General features: G+C 45.2%; 1 long non-coding RNA gene and 1 pseudogene across 2 annotated transcripts; both read right to left on the bottom strand.

The window, feature by feature from the left end:
- The window catches only part of LOC124252035 (zinc finger protein 709-like), a 112,722-nt pseudogene that overhangs the window by 10,626 nt on the left and 81,401 nt on the right, over positions 1 to 20,695 (bottom strand).
- On the bottom strand, positions 7,863 to 20,301 carry LOC124252054 (uncharacterized). Of its 2 annotated transcripts, none has more exons than XR_006891902.1 (4): positions 20,170 to 20,301; positions 19,961 to 20,057; positions 8,938 to 9,497; positions 7,863 to 8,299 (listed from the first exon to the last, which is right to left on the bottom strand). It is a non-coding gene; the product is annotated as an uncharacterized LOC124252054 (long non-coding RNA). The 2 variants fall into 2 exon arrangements; XR_006891903.1 differs by having other exon boundaries at positions 19,961 to 20,036; positions 20,170 to 20,295.

The raw sequence follows: 20,695 nt of genomic DNA, 5'->3' as shown, positions 1-20,695 counted from the left end.
GGGCCACCACGTGCAGCAGGGAGCTGGCTAAGCTGCAGCACTAGGTGGAAGGGGCACCTATGTGGGGGCTGAGCCACCACTTAGTGGGTCCCACGGGCTACTATGCAACTTGGGCAGGGCACCTTCTGAGTGGGTGGGACACCTAGAATTTTCTGTCAAGTGAAATTGTCCTTCAAAAATAAAGGAGATATAAGGACTTTCTGAGACAAAAATGGAGGAAATTTGTCATCAGTATACCTACTGTGAATGAAATGTTAAAAAATCTATCAGAAAGAATGTAAATGATAAAGGTACATGACTAGGAAAAAAGGAATGAAGGCAAAATATATTTTGTATTTCTTATAATTAACATAATAGATGACACTTTGTTTCAAATAACATTAACAACGTATTTGGTAATGAGAAGATTATGAACAAGAGAAATAAATGACATCAGTGTGACAAGGGACAGGGGAAATTGGGAATAGTGTGCTGAGAGGTACTTGCACACAGTGAAGCAGTCAGTATACTGCTATTTGGCAGGAGGTGGGTTAGTTGTAAATGTACACTGCAAACTCAAGAGCAGCCACTAAAAAATGTTTTTTAAAAGAAGTGTAACTGATACACTGAGAGAGGAGAAAAACAAGAATCAGAATAATTGCTCAATTTCAGTGAGAGAAGGCAGAAAAAAGGGGGAAGAGAAAAAGAAAAAATAGCAAGGGTAAAAATGGAAAACAGCAAAAGCTTTGTAAAATATTAATCCAACTGTATCAATAACCACTTTAATCATTGATGGTCTCACTATAACTGAAAGACACAGTAATATCAGATTTCAAAAAACACAATTACATGTTGCCTAAAAGAAATCCACTTTAAGTATTAAGACACAGATAGATGAAAGGTAAGGGGATGGCAAAAAATATACCGTGCCAACAATAATCAAAAGAAAGCTGCCATAGGTATATGAATTACAGACAAGGCAGATTCCAAATCAAGGAAGACTCAGAGACTGAGGGTGGCATTAGACACTGATAAAGGGGTCCATTCTCCCGGAAGGCACAGCAATCCTTCACGTGTACCTGTAGAACAACACAGGAGCAAAATCCAGGAGACAAGGACTGATAGAATGCAAGGAGAAAGAGACGAACCCAGTGTTATATGTGTAGAATTCAACACTCAGGAATTATAAATTTCAGCAGGCAGGAAAAGAGCAAGGACAGAGATGAACTCAACAACACTAAGAAACAACTGGATTTCACTGTAATCTATGAAATACTTCGTACAACAAGAGCAGAATACACATTCTTCTCAAGTTCATATGGAACACTCACTGAGAAAAAACAGATTCTGGGCCATAAAGCAATCCTTTACAAATTTGAAAAAACAGAAATCATACAGAATATGCTGTCAAACTACAGAGGCATTGATCCAGAAATCATTAACAGCAATGAGTTAGGAAATGCCCAAATGCAAGGGGATTCAATATCACGGGTCTAAATAATACACAGGATCAATGAAGTCTCAAGAGAGATAAAAAACTGTTTTGGATTAAATAAAATAAAAACATAACATATGACAGGTTCTTGGACGCAGCAAAAGCAGTACCTGGAGGGAAATTTATGCCACTGAACAAATACAGTGGGAAAACCAGAGATCTATAATCAGTAATGTAAGTATCTACCTTAGGAAACAATAAAAGGAAAAGCAAATTAAACTCAATGTAAGCACAATAAAAGAAATAATAGGGACCGGCCCCATGGCCAAGTGGTTCAGTTCATGTGCTCTGCTTCAGCGGCCCAGGGTTTCACCAGTTCGAATACTGGGCGTGGACATGGCACCACCGCTCATCAAGCCATGCTGAGGCGGCGTCCCACAGGCCACAACTAGAAGGACTTACAACTAAAAATATACAACTATGCACTGGGGGCTTTGCGGAGAAGGAAAAATAAAATCTTAAAAAAAAAAAATGTGACCATCTGATGGGCTCACCTCATTGACAGAGTATAATAATCCTCGTAACCCTAGACCTCCCCTAATGTCAATGTGATCTCAACCTCAGTTTTGTCTTCACTCTAAACACACAGATGAATTCCAGTCAAGACACTGACTCAGGACCACAGCAAGGAGAGCCCCATTATTATACTCCTGGTCCCAAAGGACAAAGAATTATCAAACGCACCAACTCAGAGTCCACTGTACATAGGACCCAGGCTTGGTGGGGTCAACAGTGCAACACAGGGCAGCACGGCGCCCAGGAGGAGCTGCCCAGCAAGCAGCAGCCCACAGTGCAGGAGCCTCCAGGCTCTCTCATCAGCCTGTCCAGGTAAGAAGGCCCAGGGGAAAAGGGAGGACGAGGCTTAAGTGTTCAGAAGTCAAACATTAAATATGTGGATCTTGGCAACTCGATACAAGAACAAGCATGGGTAAGAAAAATACACATTCCCACTGGCTTGCTTTTACATAAAGAAACACTAACAGGATGGTGAAGCAGTGATCAACACTGATCATGGGAGGGAGGCAGGAGTTAGAGCAGAGGAGTGGGGCAGGAGGTACAGGCAGGGAGTCTCCTTAAGGCAGTTTCCTCTCAGGAATATTTTTAACTTTCCCATGCATTATTTATTTAAAATAAGTGAGAAATTTATATACATCATATTTTTCTATACTTGATCACTATTTTTAATTATGTTTAGTTTTTAAAAATTAATTTAAACAATTCCACATAGGAAACCATTTCAAGATTTTTTTTCTGCTTTTTCTCCCCAAATCCCCCAAGTACAAGTTGTATATTTTAGTTATGGGTCCTTCTAGTTGTGGCATATGGGATGCCACCTCAGCATGGCCTGCAAGATTTAATCCTTTAAGCACTGATGGACATAAAACCGTAAACCATAAAAAACTTAGAATCCCTTTCTAACAAAAAGGACAAGGGGCATCATAGTTTACCCCTCAACTAAATTCACACTGAGGATACTTTCAGGAAGGAGTAGCATATTATACTACATTAGGGGTTTGCAATTAAGGCGTGCAATAAACTAGGAATTCCAAAGATTTACATAAGGTTTGACCTGTTTCATCAAATCAATGAAGATAGAAATTCAAGTGCTTTTTCCTCGCATCCATTAAAATAGGCACTCATTTGCCTTAGGAATAGTATAGCCTTTTATTTTTTTAATTTACTTTTATTTTTTTTAGGAAGATTAGCCCTGAGCTAGTATCTGCTGCCAATCCTCCTCTTTTTGCTGAGGAAGACTGGCCCTGAGCTAACATCCTTGCCCTTCTTTCTCTACTTTATGTGTGGGACGCCTACCACAGCACGGCTTTTGCCAAGCGGTGCCATGTCCGAACCTGGGATCCGAACCAGTGAACCCCGGGCCGCCAAAGCGGAAAATGTGCACTTAACCTTTGCGCCACTGGGCCAGCCCCCTAGTACAGCCTTTTAAATATCAAAGTTCTCTAGGGACATGGACACACAAAAACTGACCCAAAACTTTACAAAGCACCTGAGCACTTAAATACACTCATCTTACACCTCTAGGTTCTAGTGCCTAAATGGAACAAAAATTCTATTTGGCTCCACTACTTTCTGGCCCTATTCCCATCTCTCTCAATCAACTTACATTTTAAAACCCCAAGCGCTAATGGAAACTAGAATCAAAGGGCAGCTATTGTCAATGGATAAAGGAATCCAAGGACAGAAACACAAACATTCAAATCTGCTAACAGAAGCAGCCTGCCTGCCTACAGTGCAGAAGGACAAACTCACCCTCAGAAAGTTGACCACATTCCCAAACTTCGGGTCTGAACACTCCTGATTGAGCTGTAACCCCTAGCGTGGCCCTTGATTAGAAATGTACACTTAACTGTGACCTCATCATCTGGAATAAAGAGTCAGGCTCCATTTTTTAACCTTTGAATCTTCCTAGCCATCAGCCTTGCACTCATCCCGTCCCCATCCCCACTCATTTTGTGCTTAAGATAAAGAATCCCAGGGCTCTTGGCTCTGGTGGAAAGTTTGCATCCCACAGCCGTAGCCAGGGCTCAGAGACTCTTAGTCTGACCACAGGGTGTGACATGTGCTCATTAAAGTCTCAGTTTACACAGTGAACTGGAAGGGAATTAATTTTAGATCAGTTTTTGCCTGTGTCCCTACAGAGCTTTCAACCGTTAATCCCTATAATATCCGCATCTAAGGAAACTGATCTCTGTTTTCACTGTTATAAGAAAAACACTACATCATTATGTAAATGGGGGATGTGCCTGGAAACTGTTCCCTCACCCCCCCGGCTTTATTGAGGGATAACTGACTATTAAAATTATATATGTTACAAGATTACGACGTGATTAGATATACATATACAATCTGTATACTTGAAACTCGCTAAGACAGTGGACAGATTAAGCGTTCTCACAACACACACACAGAACTTATCTCACTTTTTGATTCTAGCCATCCTAGTGGTTGGGAAGTGGCCTCTCACTGAGGTGATTAGCATGTCCTTGATTACTAATGCTGTCCAGTATCTTTTCATGTGCTCTTGACCTTTCGTCTATCTTCCTTGGAATACAGTATACTCAGACCCTTGCCATGTTTAAATTGAGTTATTTAACTTTCCACAATTAAGTTTTAAGAATTCTTTAGATTTATTTTATGCAAGGTCCTTATCAGGTATATGATTTGCAAAAATTTCTCTCATTCTGTCAGTTGTTTTCACTCTCGCTTTAAAAATTTTTACTTTTAATTGTGGTATTACACACACACCATAAAATTTACTTTTTCACCATTTTCTAAGTGTATAGTTCAGTTATAGCACAAGTCAGAATTTGCTTTCCTTTTAAAACTGAATAATATGCCACTGTGTGTACGTGCCAAATTCTTTTCATCCATTCAAGTCTTGACGCGCGCTTCATTTTCCTCCACCTTTTGGCTATCATGAATAATGCTAATGTAAACACGAGTGGACATGTACCTGCTTAAGTTGCTGCTTTCAACTCTACTTAAGTTCCCAGAAGTAGAATTGCTAGTTCAGATGGTAACTCATAAATTATAAACACATTTTTGGCAAAACCATCATGCTGTATTTCATACTCCCAACAAAATATTATACTCCTAGCGATAGTGCACATGGATTCTGAAGGCTGTTTTCACTGTCTTGATAGTGTCCTTTGAACCACAAAAGTCACTAATATTATGAAAACCAAATTACCTAATTTTTTTCCATTTTTGCTCTTGGGGCCTTATCTAACAACTCTTTGTCAAATCCAAGGTCTGGAATTTTTCCCTATGTTTTATCTAAGTGTGTTACAATTTACTTTTTTGGGGGAAGATTAGCCTGAGCTACCTGCTGCCAATCCTCCTCTTTTTTTTTTGCTGAGGAAGACTGGCCCTCAGCTAACATCCGTGCCCATCTTCCTCTACTTTATATGTGGGATGCCTACCACAGCATGGCGTGCCAGGCAGTGCCATATCCACACCCGGGATCCGAACTGGCAAACCCTGGGCTGCTGATGTGGAACGCATGAACTTAACTGCTGTGCCACTGGGCTGGCCCACGGTTTACTCTTATGTTTAGGTATTTTCTCTTTCTGGTAAATATGAGGTGTCATGTAAGGATAAACCTCTTTCTTTTGCATATGGCTATCCAGTTGGCCCACCACCAATATATGGAAAGAATATTCTTGCCCCATACTTGACATTTGGCAATTTTTGGAAATATCAGTTGACCACAGATGTGTGGGTTTATTTCTCAAATCTCAATCTATTCCACAGATCTGTATGGCTATCTTTGCGTCAATACCACACACTCTTGATTACCATTGCATATTGCATATTTTGAACATGGGAAATGTTAGTCCTACCACCTTCTTTTTCTTTTTCAAGATTGCATTTGCTTCTCTGGTTGCCTTGCAGTTCCACATAACTTTATGAAAGAGCTTCACAATTTGTATAAAGGAATAAGCTGGGATCATGACAGGTATGTGCAGAATCTCAGACCATTTGGGGAAGAATTTTAAGTCTTCAGATTCATGAAACTGGGATGTTTTCCCATTTATTTATACATTTTTCATTTCTTTTCACCATATTTTGCAGTTTTCTGAGTATTCATTTTCTATTTCTTTTACTAAATTTATTCTTAAGTATTTTATTCCTCTTGGTTTTATTGTCAATGCATTTCTTAATTTCATTATCAGATTGTTCATCGTATGTGCATGAAAATAGAATTGATTTTTATGTTTTGGTCATAAGTATCAATTCTAATAATTTTTTTAGTGGATTCCTTAGTTTTATTTTTTTTCTTCTCCACAAAGCCCCAGTACATAGTTGTATATCCTAGTTGTAGGTCACTCTAGTTCTGCTATGTGGGACGCCACCACAGCACGGCTTGATGAGCAATGCTACGTCTGCACCCAGGATCAGAACCAGCAAAACCCTGGGCCGCTGAAGCAGAGTGTATGAACTTAACCACTCAGCCATGGGGCCAGCCCCAGAAATACCTTTTTTTTTTTTTTAAGATTTTATTTTTTTTTCCTTTTTCTCCCCAAAGCCCCCCCCGGAACATAGTCGTATATTCTTCGTTGTGGGTCCTTCCAGTTGTGGTATGTGGGATGCTGCCTCAGCGTGGTTTGATGAGGAGTGCCATGTCCGCAGCCAGGATTCGAACCAATGAAACACTGGGCCGCCTGCAGCAGAGCATGCAAACTTAAGCACTTGGCCACGGGGCCAGCCCCAATACCTCTTTTTAATATAGATGAAAGAACCTCTACAAAATACTAGCACACGTAATCCAGCAAAATATAAAGTGACCTAAACACCATGACCACATGGGATTTAACCCAGGAGAGAAATGTTGGTTTTACATCTGAAAATGAACATAAGGAACCATTAACAGAATAAGTGTCAAAAACTACTGATCATCTCAACAGGTACAAACAAGCATTAGACCAAGTTCAACAGCCCTTCACAAGGAAAACACTCAGGAAACTAGGAGAACCTCCCTCAGTCAACTCCCTCACCCTGAAATAAAGCATCAGTGAAGAACCCACAGCTGACGTCACTCTTGATGGTGAAGGACTGCGGGCTTTCTCTCTCAGATCAGAGAGAAGACAGAGATGTCTGCTCTCACCAGCTCCACCCACTGGAGGTGAGAAAGGCGTTACCGGAGCAATTAGGCAAGAACATGGAAAAAATCAACCACTCCAGAATTCAAAGGACAGACACACATAGCTCCACAGACAGACAAGCAAAATCACACAGACTTTGTCATGGCACACAGAGAACATACACACACACACTCATAAGGAAACCTTACACAAACCTCATCACAGGCCCAGGTCTTCACAAAGTGCGTTGTTCTCACTCCATCCCACCTGGTAGTGGGGTGTCTCCTGGCTCCCAAACCAATCCCCAAAGAGGGGGTCTCAGCCCCTCCAGATGGGGAAGGGATTTCACCCTTCTTCACACCACACAGTACAAACAGGACATCTCTACAAAAAACACAAAATGGGAGACTGGATGGCAGGGTTAGGGCCAAAATGGCTGGAGTCATGATGTTCCAGCCCTTCTCACTGCTATAGATGCATCCAGAAACCCCCTCATCATGAATTGTCCCTTTGTCACTTTGCTTTTCTATTGTGAGCTCAGTGAGGGGACCAAAGGAGAGCGTCTCCTTGCTCAGCCCCCATGTCCCCTGCTGCAGGCTCCCTGGGAAACATCAGTTCTGCTGTGGACTCACATTCCCACAGACCTCACTCCGTCCTCCCACGGTGGCTCCACCATCTTCACTGAACACTTTCTCCTCAGGATCAGCGTCCGATTTGTACCCTTGAGATTTTAATTTATAGATGTAAGTGACAACATGGACAGGCCAATGTCATTGAAAGAACTTTATTACATTTCCCAAGACAAGGGGGATGCCATGCCAGGCAGGTCACAGGGGCTGCATCAGGGCTGCTCAGGAGGCAGAATCAGGAGGGGGACACAAACCTAGGCCACAGCCTTCATTTGGGTCCCACAGGAAATGTGAGTCAGGGCAGAGTGAGCAGCTCAGGACCAGCTGCTTTGAACAATCCCAGCAGCCTCTGGGGCCTAGGGACGGTCCTCAGTCATCTGGTTCCTGGCCCTGGGTGGGTTTAGGGTGGGGAATACCGTCTGGCGTGTGAGAGGCAGATAAGGAGGTCTGTAGGGACAGGGCACTGGATCGGGCGGGATGCACATGAGAGGCCTGCTCCAGACAAGCCGTCCACCGCCAACGTGGAATGAGGTGCCCCTGGGAGGGGCAGGGTCTCCCTGTGTCTGAGAGGCCCCCCTGAGAAGTCAAAACATCTGAAGAGACAGAAAATAAAACATACGAGGGGCCGGCCCCATGTCCGAGTGGTTAAGTTCACATGCTCTACTTCTGTGGCCCGGGGTTTCACCCATTCAAATCCTGGGCACATACATGGCACTGCTCATCAAGCCACACTGAGGCGGCATCCCACATGCCACAACTGGAAGGACCCACAACTAAAAATACACAACTATGTACCAGGGGGCTTTGGGAGAAAAAGGAAAAAGAAAATCTTTTAAAAAATAAAAATAAAAATAAAACACGAGTAATACAATCAGAAAGAAGACAAGGATTTGTCTGCTCACGTTAGTTCAATGCAACATGGTGAGGGAGATGCTAGCAGGGTAGTTGGGCACCAAATGACATAACAGCACTCCAGATTTTAAGGACATACAGACACAGCCCCCCAGACAGACAGACAAAATCACACAGGCTTTCTCACTGGACACACATATGCACACACCCACACACAGATACACAAAGTCACAGACCCTCAGAGATAATGGCCCAGAGACACACAGCCCACGATGAGAGTGAGGGCCCATGATGGCTGCAGTGATCACCGTGTTCCAGCCCCTCACGCTGCTATGATCCCCTCCAGAAATGCACCCCTCACCATGTGCCCCTTCCTCACTTTGCTCTCCCAGTGGAAGCTCAGTGCCGGCAACAAAGCTCTGTGCGTCCTCCTCCAGCTGCCCTGTCCTCTGCTGTGGTCTCCATGGTCTGGGACCCATCACCCCTGAGGTCTCACCTGCATGCAGATGTTGCAGGGGTCAACCCTGACGTCTGTCCTCACTCAGGCCCTGATCACTGCCCTGCTTTGGAATGTTCACTGATGGGGTCTGGAGGCCTCAGGACTTCAGACTCCAAGACTCCAGCCACAGCAACATCACCCTGGTGACCCAGGAAAGCACTGCAAGTTGTTGCAAGAGTACTTTGGGACATAGCTTACCTCATTTCTGCCTCCTCCCTTCAAGAAACAGTTGGCCTGGCCTCCAACAAGGGCGGGGGTGTCACCTGTGCCTGCGCACTTCAGGAAAGGCGGAAATCTCTGCAGTTTCCAGCCACTTCCCTTGCTGTGGTGCCGTTGCAGTCTGGGAGCCACGTGAACAGAGGGGGACAGCGACTGCAGAGGATCTGGCTGAGATCACCATTTCCCACAGGAATTGGGCCTGGAACTCTGCAGGTTGAGTCCTGATCCAGAAAAAGTAAGCACCAGCCTTGGTGGGTGGGCTCCAAACTCACTCTGGGGGCAGGTTCTCAGGTGAGGGAGCCAGGCATGGTCAGCTCATGAGCCACTGAAACCACAGGGTGGAATGTGCCAGAGATCTCAGGAGAGTGGTTTAGGTACAGCCGGGCACCTGAGGAACTCCCAGAGCTAGGACAAGGCAGGACAAATCTTTGACAATATTGGTGTTATCAAGATTATTGTGAAACTCTGCTTGTTGGTGCAGAGGTGATGTTCATGTGACAGTGGGGAGTACTATGTTCCAGGGGCCTGTGCCTCATGACATGGGCTCTGGGTTCTGCCACTGCCTCACCTCACAGTCACTTGGGGTTGCAAATGTGAAAACAAATACAGGAAATCTCATGTAAAATAGAGTCGGGAAGCCCAGAAGCGGGGAGCTCTCATGCAATACTCCTCCCCATAACTTGCAGACCTCAAACAGGAAAAAGTGCACCAACCATCCCCCAACAGGGAGAAATTCACTTTACAGACCTCAGCAAGAGGGAGGAAGAATTTCTCCTTGTCCAGCAATAGCCCAGCCAATGAGAAGCCACCACACTCAGCCACTGTCACCACTCTGAACTTTCATTCTCCTTCAATGAACTTCTGTTCCAAACAGCCCCTCTCAGCTTCCTCCTGTCGTCTCTAAGAGTGTTCTCCCTACCTGCCTGTGATTCACCAGTTTGCATGTCCTGAATTGCACTTTCTCTGCTATTCCCAAATAAACTCATCTTACTGGTAAAATAAGTGGCTCTTTTGATTTTAAGGTCGACACAAGAGAAAATTTCCAGAGTGGACAGGTGTTGCAGTTAAACATGTTTCCCAGCAAGGTGGCACTGAGTAGAGTTGACATGGGAAACTTAGGAGCTGGAAAGGGCCTCAAGACCTGCTCTGGGAAGACATGATGTCGATGCCCAAGGGTTAGATTAGGATGCGCCCAGGCACACTCCTAAGAAGGAACCTAAGGAGGTGGAAGGAAGTGTTGCATGCATAGCAAAGTTCAGGAGAGTTTCACATTCTCCTAGCATGTGAACACGTGTGTTGTTTTCTATTCATTGTTTTTAGTATATTCACATACTAAGGGTAGTTGTGAGTTTTCCTGAATGTACAGTTACACCACCATCAGGATGGAGAACACTCCTTCACCCCAGAGGAACCCTCCCATGGTGCCCATTGTGCTGAACCCTCCCACACTTACGAACTGATCTCTGATGGTCTGGACCTGAGGGTCATCACACTGACCATACATCAAGCTGTCATTTTAGCACCAACTGACAGTTGGCTCCAGCTGCAGACATTACAGACTATGCATGATTCTCTGAGAGTTGCCCCTTTGTGATAAAAGAAGTCTGGGGATCTGTTGCCTCAGAGTTACCTACAATAGAAATCAAAGTAACACTTGTCTCTACACATATGAAGGGCACACACAAAACCTCACCGGGACACTCCTTATCCACGTGGGAGTTCCAGACGCTGCTGATAGTAATGAAGGTTCCTATACCTTTGCCTTTTCCAGAATGTCAGATAGTGAAACACCATGTTGCCTGTGAGTCCTGTTTGGAAACTTTGATGTCACATTTGTAAAAGGGCATGACTATACAAAACTTACAGTGCTCTTGTGCGTTTGCAGTTTTTGACGTTGCCCAGCTGAAGGGCACACGTTACGCCTTCAAAACTAAGAGATTCCACTGTACTGAGCTCTGTGATTTGGGTAAGACCTCATGTTTTACTTTCTTCACCTGCATCATGGGAGGAAGGACGGGGAAAGGGGATCAAATGAAGAACTAATGATTACAAAATCACATAATCTCTACACTGCTAAGAAAACACAAATCAGCACTAAAAAAAAGGAGGGGGAAGAAGTTTGGATTCCCATTGTTTAGTGAAGAAAAAGCTGTCACATTTTCCTCGTCTTCCATATCATCCCTTAGAAAAGTAAACATATGGAAATGATCCCAGAAACCAGCAAAAATGGCCTTTGGGGGCTTTGTGCATCATTGAACTGAAAACCTCCCAGCTACTCGTCTTATAAACAGGCAGAGAAAATATCCCAACTTGAGGATGTCAAATTTACCTCCTCTGCCACCACACAGGATATTACTCAAAATGATACAATACATAAGTCAATTTTTTCCTATACAGCCACACAAATATAGTTGAACTCACCTCTGACAAAGGACGAAAGGTATTCCATGGGAAAACATAGTCTTTTCAACAAATAATGCCAGAAATACTGGCAATCCACAGGCAAAAAAAAAAAAAGATTCTAGACACAGACAATAAGAATCATAGATTCTTTTCATATTAAGAATCATAGATCTTAGTATAAAAAGTAAAATTACAATACTCTTAAAAGATAAAATAGGAGAAAATCTAGGTGACCTTGAGTTTGGTGACTAGTTTTCACATACAACACCAAAAGCAAGTTCCAAGTAGAAAAAATGTTTGACTTCATTAAATGACAAGCTTCCACTTAGTGAAACATGGTGTTAAGAGAATGAAAACACAAGCCACATACTAGCATAAAAGCTTTGAAATTCACTTATCTGACAAAGGACTGGTACCCAAAACATCCAAAGAACTCTTACAACTCAGCAAACAGAAGACAAACAACCCAGTTACAAATGTGCAAAAGATTTGAATACGCACTGCAGCAATGATATACAGATAGTAAATAAGCACATGAAAACATGCTCAAAATCAGGTCACTAGGAAACTACAAACAAAAGGAGACATCAACAGATACATATTACAATGGCTGAAATTAAAAACACTGAGGACATTGAACAACAGTGAAGATGGAGAGGAACAGGAACCCTCATTCACTGCTGGTGGGAATGGAGAATGGAATGCCTACTTTGGGAGAAAGGCAGTTTCTTAAAACTAACCCTACACTGACCATACGATGCAGCAATCATGTTCTTCAAACTTATCCAGATGAGTTGAAAACCCATGTTCACAAAACCCTGCACATGAATATGTATGAGACCTTTATACATAATTGTTAAGACCTGGATGTAACCAGGATAATTCCAATAGGCGAATGGAGAAACAATCATGGGTCCACCCATAGGATAAAACATTCTTCAGTGATGAACAGAAATGACGTTATCAAGCCAAAAAGACATGAAGAAATTTAAAAATCATATTTCTAAGTGAAGGAAGCCAATACGACAAGGCTACACACTGTATGATTTCAAGCATGTGACATTGTACAGAATATAAAAAGTATAAGGCACTGTGAGCCAGCGCTGATGGCCTAGCAGTTAAAGTTTGGCATGCTCCACTTCGGTGGCGTGGGTTTGGTTCCCAGGCATGAAACCACACCACGCATCTGCCATGCTGTGGTGGCAGCTCACACAGAAGAACTAGAAGGACTTTACAACTAAAATATACAACTATGTACTTGGGCTTTGGGGAGAAAAAATGAAAGATTTGCAACAGATGTTAGCTCAGAGTACATCTTTCACAGCAAAAAAAAGAAAGCGTAAGACACTGAAAGATCAGTGGTTCGTAGGGAATTGGGGGTGGGAGGGAGGGAAGACTGAATAGATGGAGCAGAGAAGATTTTTAGGACACTGTATGTATCCCATATGACACAGAAATGATGGAGACACGTCATCTGACATTAGCCAAAGCCCGGAAATTATATAACACAGAGTCAACACTAATGTAAACCATGAACTTTCATGTATCAAATTGGCTCATCTAATATACCACACTCATGCAATATACAAAATACAGGGCAAACTGTGTGGAGCAGAGGAATTATGTGGGAAATGTCTGCACTTTTCGATCAGGTTTTCTGTATACCTAAAACGGCTCTTAAAAGAGCTAAAGTCTAATAGGAAAAAACAGACAGACAGATATATTAGTATTCACCCCTGATGACTGATGGATTACAGAACCAGACCAACTTTCATCCCATTAATTTGAACTTACTGCAATAAGCCATAATGATGCTCTACGACGCCTGCATCCTGAGACATGGAAGACAGGAGAAACTCCCACTGAATGCCTTGTTAAGAGCTCAGCGCTGTATATTCTGAGAAGTGAAATGAGCGCCTTCATTACTATCAGCAGCGTCTGGAACTCCCACGTGGATAAGGAGTGTCCTGGTGAGGTTTTGTGTGTGCCCTTCATATGTGTAGAGACAAGTGTTACTTTGATTTCTATTGTAGGTAACTCTGAGGCAACAGATCCCCAGACTTCTTTTATCACAAAGGGGCAACTCTCAGAGAATCATGCATAGTCTGTAATGTCTGCAGCTGGAGCCAACAGTCAGTTGGTGCTAAAATGACAGCTTGATGTATGGTCAGTGTGATGACCCTCGGGTCCAGACCATCAAAGATGTCTCACTTAAGACATGAAAAGCCACAATTCCACCTGAGCTCCCTCATGTACAAAGGTGGTGATGTCATCCCTAAAGTCTATGGACTCCCACTGCTTTTCTCTCAGGGAGCCCTAAGATATCTGGTTGAAGTCCTTCAACACCATGACACCTGGCAGGAGACTGAGGTCAGGGAAGACCACCCCCTCCTGCAGGCAGGATATCCCAAAGGGCCCAGGTTTGGCTCCACCAGGTCTCCAGGGGGTCTCAGTAGCCATGCTGAGCTCCTGGACGGCTGCTTCCACGTCCCAAGTCCAAATGGACCGCTGGATATGTGGTCCCAAGCTCAGGGCCATCTACTGTTAGGACAGCATTGTAAGCAGAGGTCACTGCAGCTCTAAGGGCATGTAGCGTGGGGCCTGGGGCAGGTTCTTGCATCAGAAGCCTATGGACAACTTAAGGCCACCATGGGTACCCCAGGAGGCATGACAGAAGGTCAGAGGCCTCTATAGTGAAGGAGTCTCTGAGGGCACTAACAGGAGTGTTGGTAGTATGACAATTTGAAGAGTCTCCAGACTTTTGTGGTAGGGGAGCCCATTCAAAGTGGCAAATTTGCAAGGAACAGCACAAATGAAGTCAAGTAAAATTTGTAAACAAGAAATATGTTACTTCTGGAACAACCAAAAACCCTAGCTGTTGTGGGTGCTGAGGGGAACAGCAGCTATTTCTTCATGGTCTCAGAGAAGGCGCGGGTCTCAGGTTATCAAATAATTTTCAGAAATTTAAACAAGCTTTCAGGGCCTCACAGGGGTGAATAGTAATTTCCCATCCACTTCTTGTGGGCTCTTTTTTCAATATTTGTATGTCCTGAATGTCCTCAGAGGAGATGTCAGTAATGTAACAACGTCCCTCTGTTCTTGGAGAAACCATGATGAGTTCAGACCCCACCTGCAGTGACTGTGGGAGGGCACAGCTGTGGAAGATCCATGAGGACAACCCAGTAAAGGGGCAGCATGTCCCTTCAGAGGGAAGGCCAAGTGCAGCTGAGAGGCTGTGGACACAGGACTGGACAGAACAGACTCAGCCAAACCTGTGAGAGCAGGATATTTATCCACTGCTGATTTGGTATAGTCAGTAATTTCCACACTGTGGGGACCATGAACAGAGGTCTGTGCGTGCAAACAGCCTCAAGCCGAGGTAAATCACTCTCAAGTGTCATTCGTTCTTTCCAGGTTTAATTACAGGACAAATGGGGGTGTTAAAAGAAGCACTGGGAGTAAGCAGCCTGTCACTAACTAGGTCTTCCAGACAGGTTTCAATCCCTCAAAGCCTTGTGTAATTTATGTTGGGCCATAGTGACTACGTTCTTTGTGGAGTAAGGTCCCTGGGTCCCAATCTGACAAGCCAGTTTGTAAGCGGCAAGGACTTCATTTGAACTCTTGCTCATTGGCTCAGAGGTTCCCAGCTCACTATGGGATATTTTAGGACAATGGGTGTTATGACCATGGAGAATTTAGGCAAGACCATAGTTCTGACGGCTAAAGATGAAACACTTGCCCTATTTGTCCTCCATATTGTATTCATTAACACCCCTAAGATCATCAGGGGCACCGTCCTTAAACTTAGCGGGATCCCAGGTATAACTGTCATATGACACCTAGTGTTGATTAACTGCTTGAAGGTGTGGAATTAGTGCATCACATCAGATAGTAAAATTAATTCAGAACCCATGGTGTAGACGCCCAAAAGTCAAGCAGTGTACCTCCATCCGTTTTGTTGTGTAAATTCTTCAGCATATTTTGGATTTTCAGTTCGCTCAAATAGTGGATCTTTGTTTCAGTATTTTATCTTTGTTTCCTCACTCCTTTCCTGTTTTGTTTTCTTCGTCACGGGATACACTTCAGGGGAGGGAGTAGTTCTCTTCCCTGGTATTTATAAATTTGTTTCCACCCAAGAACCTCAAAGCAGTACCATCAGGGTTAGGAGCCTCCCCCATGGCAACTGGTTGCTTTATAGGGTTAAACCCTGGGTTTAAGCCAGGTTTGAACTAACGCCTTGTGCTACAGGGGTGCCATGAGTGTTGTCCCCTGCAACCCTGAAGGTCAGGGTCTTTGTGGCAGTAGAGGCAGGGGCAGCAGCAGAGGTGCTGAAGGGGCCTGGGGAGCCCTCTGGTGTCAGGAACGTGGACTCAGCCTGCCACCTGCCGCCTGCCTTTGCCCCTCTCTTCTCGTTTTTTTCAAATGACAGCTCTTTCAGGAGTTACCATCTGATGGACCCACGTCTTGCAAAGGGTATAGTCCCTGTCTACACCCCCTTCCCTGAGGTATGTCAGCCCAACACAGCTTCTGTCACAGCTTCACTCTTAACACAGATCAATACTGGCAGAGACACTGACCCAGGACTCATTTAGGGAGGCCTCAATCCCACAGTCTTTCTCCCAAATGCCTTTAAAATCTTGAAACTGCCAACTCTGCTCAGCTTCATCTAGAATTGAGGCTTTGTAGAGTCCACAATGCAACACGGAGCGGCACAGCTCACAGCCCAGCTCCCCAGCAAGCAGCAGCCCACAGTGCATGCCTCCACCAGGCAGCAGCGCAGGGGAGCAAGTCAGAGCAAGAGAAGACAGACCCACGGGTGGGGTCATGTCTGGACATGCTGCTCAGGGCGCGAACTGTCATGGTCACCTGCAGAGGGGTGGTTCCTTTGTTGACACTGATGCCAGGGTGGTGTGCGCGCGCGCACACACACACACACACAGGGTAGGAAAAGGCTCAGGACACACATAATAGAGGTCTGAGAAGAGGGCAGGGCCGGCCTCTCAAGCAGCTCTGACAGGGCTCAGAAAGCAAGGAATGGAGTCTGGCCTGGGGGTTCACTGGGCCTGGGGGTGGGGCCGGGGCGAGAGCTCTGCACACAGGCAGGGGCTGGGGTGGTGGGAATCTCCTGCCTGCTCTAGAGGAGAGAACACCCAGGCTTCCTCCTCAGCTTGTCCAGGTCGGGGCACAAGGGGAGGAGGGTGGGTGGGGCTTAAGCTGTGAGCAGTCACCAAAAATGTGGAGTCTGACTGCTCACTACGAGGACAAATGTGGGTAAAAAATATGCATTCTCAACTGATTTATGCAGAGATACTGTAACGAGGCTCAAAAATAATCAAAACTGGGGCCGGCCCGGTGGCACGGCAGTTACGTGCGCACATTCTGCTTCAGCAGCCCGGGGTTCTCCGGTTTGGATCCCTGGTGTGGACATGTAACCGCCTGGCAAGCCATGCTGTGGCAGGCGTCCCACATAGAAAATACAGGAAGATGGGCACGGATGTTAGCTCAGGGCCAGTCTTCCTCAGCAAAAAGAGGCAGATTGGTGGCAGATGTTAGCTCAGGCTAATCTTCCCCAAAAAGGAAAATAATAATAATAATAAAAAAAATAAAAAGTTAGCTGACTTTAAAAAATTTAAAAATTTTTAAAAATAATCAAAACTGTGTATTTGGGGGTGACTTGAGTAACAGTGATGGAGGGGACCAGGAAATGCTGGCAGCGAGCCTTCTTAAGTTAGACTTTGCTGTCTTCAAGATTTTCTTCAAATAAAGAAATATAATTTTAACTCTTGTACATAGGAAACCATTCTAAGATTTAATTCCTTTAAACACTAACAGTCACAAAATTGTAAACCATACAAAATAAAACTTTCAAATCTCTTTCTTACTAAAAGGACATGCGGCATCCTAGTTTGTCCATCCTCTACATCTCACATTGGGGTATTTTCAAACATTAAGTGGCATAATGCAATCAAGGTTTGAGTTTAACCCCTTTTAAACGTATCGGGTTTTCAAACATTTACATAAGCTTTCATAAGTTTTCCTTACACCAATTAAAGTAGAAATTCAATTACTTAAGCCTTTTAAATTTCTCTGTTATCTAGAGAAATGCACATAGAAAAACTTGTCCAAAAATGACAAACATTTCTTGCTCTCCTCACATCCTATCTCTCCATCAACTTACAGTTTCAGCCCCAAGTGCTAAGGGAAACTAGAGCCAAAGGGCTGCCCTAGTCCATCGATAGAGGAATCCACAGGGAAGTAACACAAATACTGGAATCAGCTCAGACGAGCAGCCTGCTTCCCACAGGACAGAAGGAAAGCCACGGTCAGAGGTCCCGAGTTCCTGACTCTCCTGGTGGAGACAGAGCCCTGTAGGGGGTCAGTCCCTGGAGAAGGAGGGGAGGGCACCTGAGCAGCCACAAGAAGGAGCTCTGGGAGCCCCACACACCCTCCTCTCCCAGGGAACAATTGTTGCACATGCTCCCTCTCTCAGGCTCCATTCTCACAGTGAGGAAACTCAGCTGGATCCAGTTTAAGGTTCTGACCCAAATGGACCCCAGATTAATGGGCCCTAATCCAGGACACAGAGCTCCTGACTCTCACAGACTTTCTCTGTGTAAACAAATTACTCTCTGAGTGCACCCATACTGTGGATGCACAACTCCAGTTATGTCTAGAAACAGACCCAAGGGAACCACAGTGACAACCTCAGAAAGGAAGTCACTCCCCACCCCATGAGCATATGCACCCGCAGCTTTCCAGGGCTCTGCAGCTCCTCTCAGGATAAAGGCTTCTTCCATGGGGGTGTGAGCAGTAAGACACCCGCAAGGGGAGGCTCCCCAGGAAGAAGAGCTGGGCCTTCAAGGCCTTCCCTCTGCAGGCTCAAGGGGGCCTCAGCTTAGACTCACTGCCCTCAGTCTTCTGTCCCACTGGATTTTTTTTGGCCCACCACAGATATTTTAAATGACACAAACTCAGTGTTTGAACAATCCAGCTAAAACACTCAAATTAGTCTTTATGCCTAAATGAGAGAAGAAAATTGTATTGCATGTTGTTGGCTCAACAAAAACTTCACAAGGACGTACTGCATTCTGGGAAAAAAAGATGTTAATGTACTATTTTTATACTTGTATTTTCATTATAAGACACTGTTTATAAACTAGTAATCATACATGAACACTTCAAATCTACAAGTCTAAACCCTGGAAATCCATTTTAACTCACCCAAGATAAAAGAACAGACCCCAGAACATTACTATCCAGAAGGGAAGAAAAAAAGGAAAGGATTAGTACATGCAATGTACAACTGGAATATGTTAGTTTTTCTGAAATTCATCTCTTTCTTCCCTCTTTGGTAATGCCTTATATTGTGTTTCGAGTCGTATCGACTAAATAAGTTTTTACTTACTGAAAAACTGAGACTAAAATAAAGTAAGTCTTTCAAAGGTGACCAACTCAGGTAGGAACAGTGCTGACAGGACAGATCATCCAGAAAAGCTTCTTAAGAAAAACCTCCACCCAAAAGACGTGCCCTAGGATGTCTGTGCCCAGCAAGATCCTGGGGGAGACACACAAGGATTTCATACAATGTAGTTCCAGGTGGTTATGGGCTGCTTTTTACTCATGGAAAACATCCACACACAAAATAAATCCTTTAAAAGCAGCCATCCAGTGACTGGGAGAAAATGATAAACAAATATTGGATCTGTTTGAAATCCAACAAGGAGAACAAATAGTTGACGACAATGCTGTTAATCAAAGGAAGGACGTTGGCATTTGGGAATTTGGGGAGAGACTGGATATTTAGGCATTTGCTGTCAGCCCTAAAAAGACCTAGGCTGGGGAGACAGGGTTGTGGATTTCAGACGCTGCTCCCCAAATACGAGGAATACTCAGGAAAAAACGGGTGCCTCCTGGAGAGAAAGGAAAGACTGGGGACCCCACAGACCGCAGCCCCTCCGCGCACGGACCCCGCAGACCGAGGCCCGACTGTCCTGAGGACCCTCCCGCGGGCCCCGCACCGTCTGGGACACGCGGGGCTGCGGGCGCCCAGCGGCCCAGAGACGCTCCAGCCCCAGTCGCCGCGCGCAGGGACCACAGGACGCCCGGGGCCCGGCTGCCGGCCCCGCCCCCACGCTGCGGCCGGAGGGGCCTGAGGGCCGAGGAGCGCCACCGCGGACTCGGGGCCGCAGAGCCCGGAGGGGACCGCGGGAGGCCGGGCCCGCCCCGCCGCTTCCTACCAGCCCCTCCTCCCGCGTCCTCACCCCTGGGGCCGCACACTCACCATTTCTAGGGCTCCTGGGTCACCTGAGTCCTTCCTACGACCCCCACGGCCAGTGCAGGTCACAGCGCGACAGAGGCTGCGGCACAGCCACCAGGGACTGTTAATGGGAGACGACAACAAATCCCAAGCACACCAGGAGGGAAAAAGGAAGTCCACGTTGGGAGAGACATTCCTCCCCCAAATCTTGACTCTGGGCCCCAAAATCTCACCATTTCTAGTATTCCTGGGTCCCCCCGAAGTCCTTCCTATGACTCCCGAGGTGGGTACAGGTCTCAACTCGACAAAACAGGCAACAGAACCACGTGGAGCATTAAATGGCGGGGAGACGGTCCGCAGCATGGCTGGAGCAGCAGCAACTTCCGGGGGGTTGGGACGCTTCGCCCCACCCACCTACTCCGTCCCCGCCTCTGATTGGACAGTTCAAAAGACCCTGTTGTGTCTGAGTGACAGCCTCCTTTGTTTAGGTGTCTAAGCAGAACGCCAGACAGAACTCCTCCTCTTCAGGGGCAATTGTGTTAAAACCTAGTGGTGGGAGGTGACTTGTTGAAGTGTGATCGTTCTTTACAAATGCACACAATTAAAAGTCACCTCACCATATGCAATAATTAGTCTCTCTCCGTTTTCATCTTTGTTGACAACTAGAGCATGACCTAGTGGCCCCAAATATGTACATAGGCACAATTACCGTTGATGTGGATTAAGGCTGCCCCAGCTAGAGAAGCCCAAGGTGACCTG

Source organism: Equus quagga, chromosome 14 (assembly GCF_021613505.1).
Source record: "Equus quagga isolate Etosha38 chromosome 14, UCLA_HA_Equagga_1.0, whole genome shotgun sequence".
Taxonomy (NCBI): Eukaryota; Metazoa; Chordata; class Mammalia; order Perissodactyla; family Equidae; genus Equus; species Equus quagga.
Note: the sequence above shows the minus strand (reverse complement) of the source record. Positions and strands in the feature narration are given on the sequence as shown.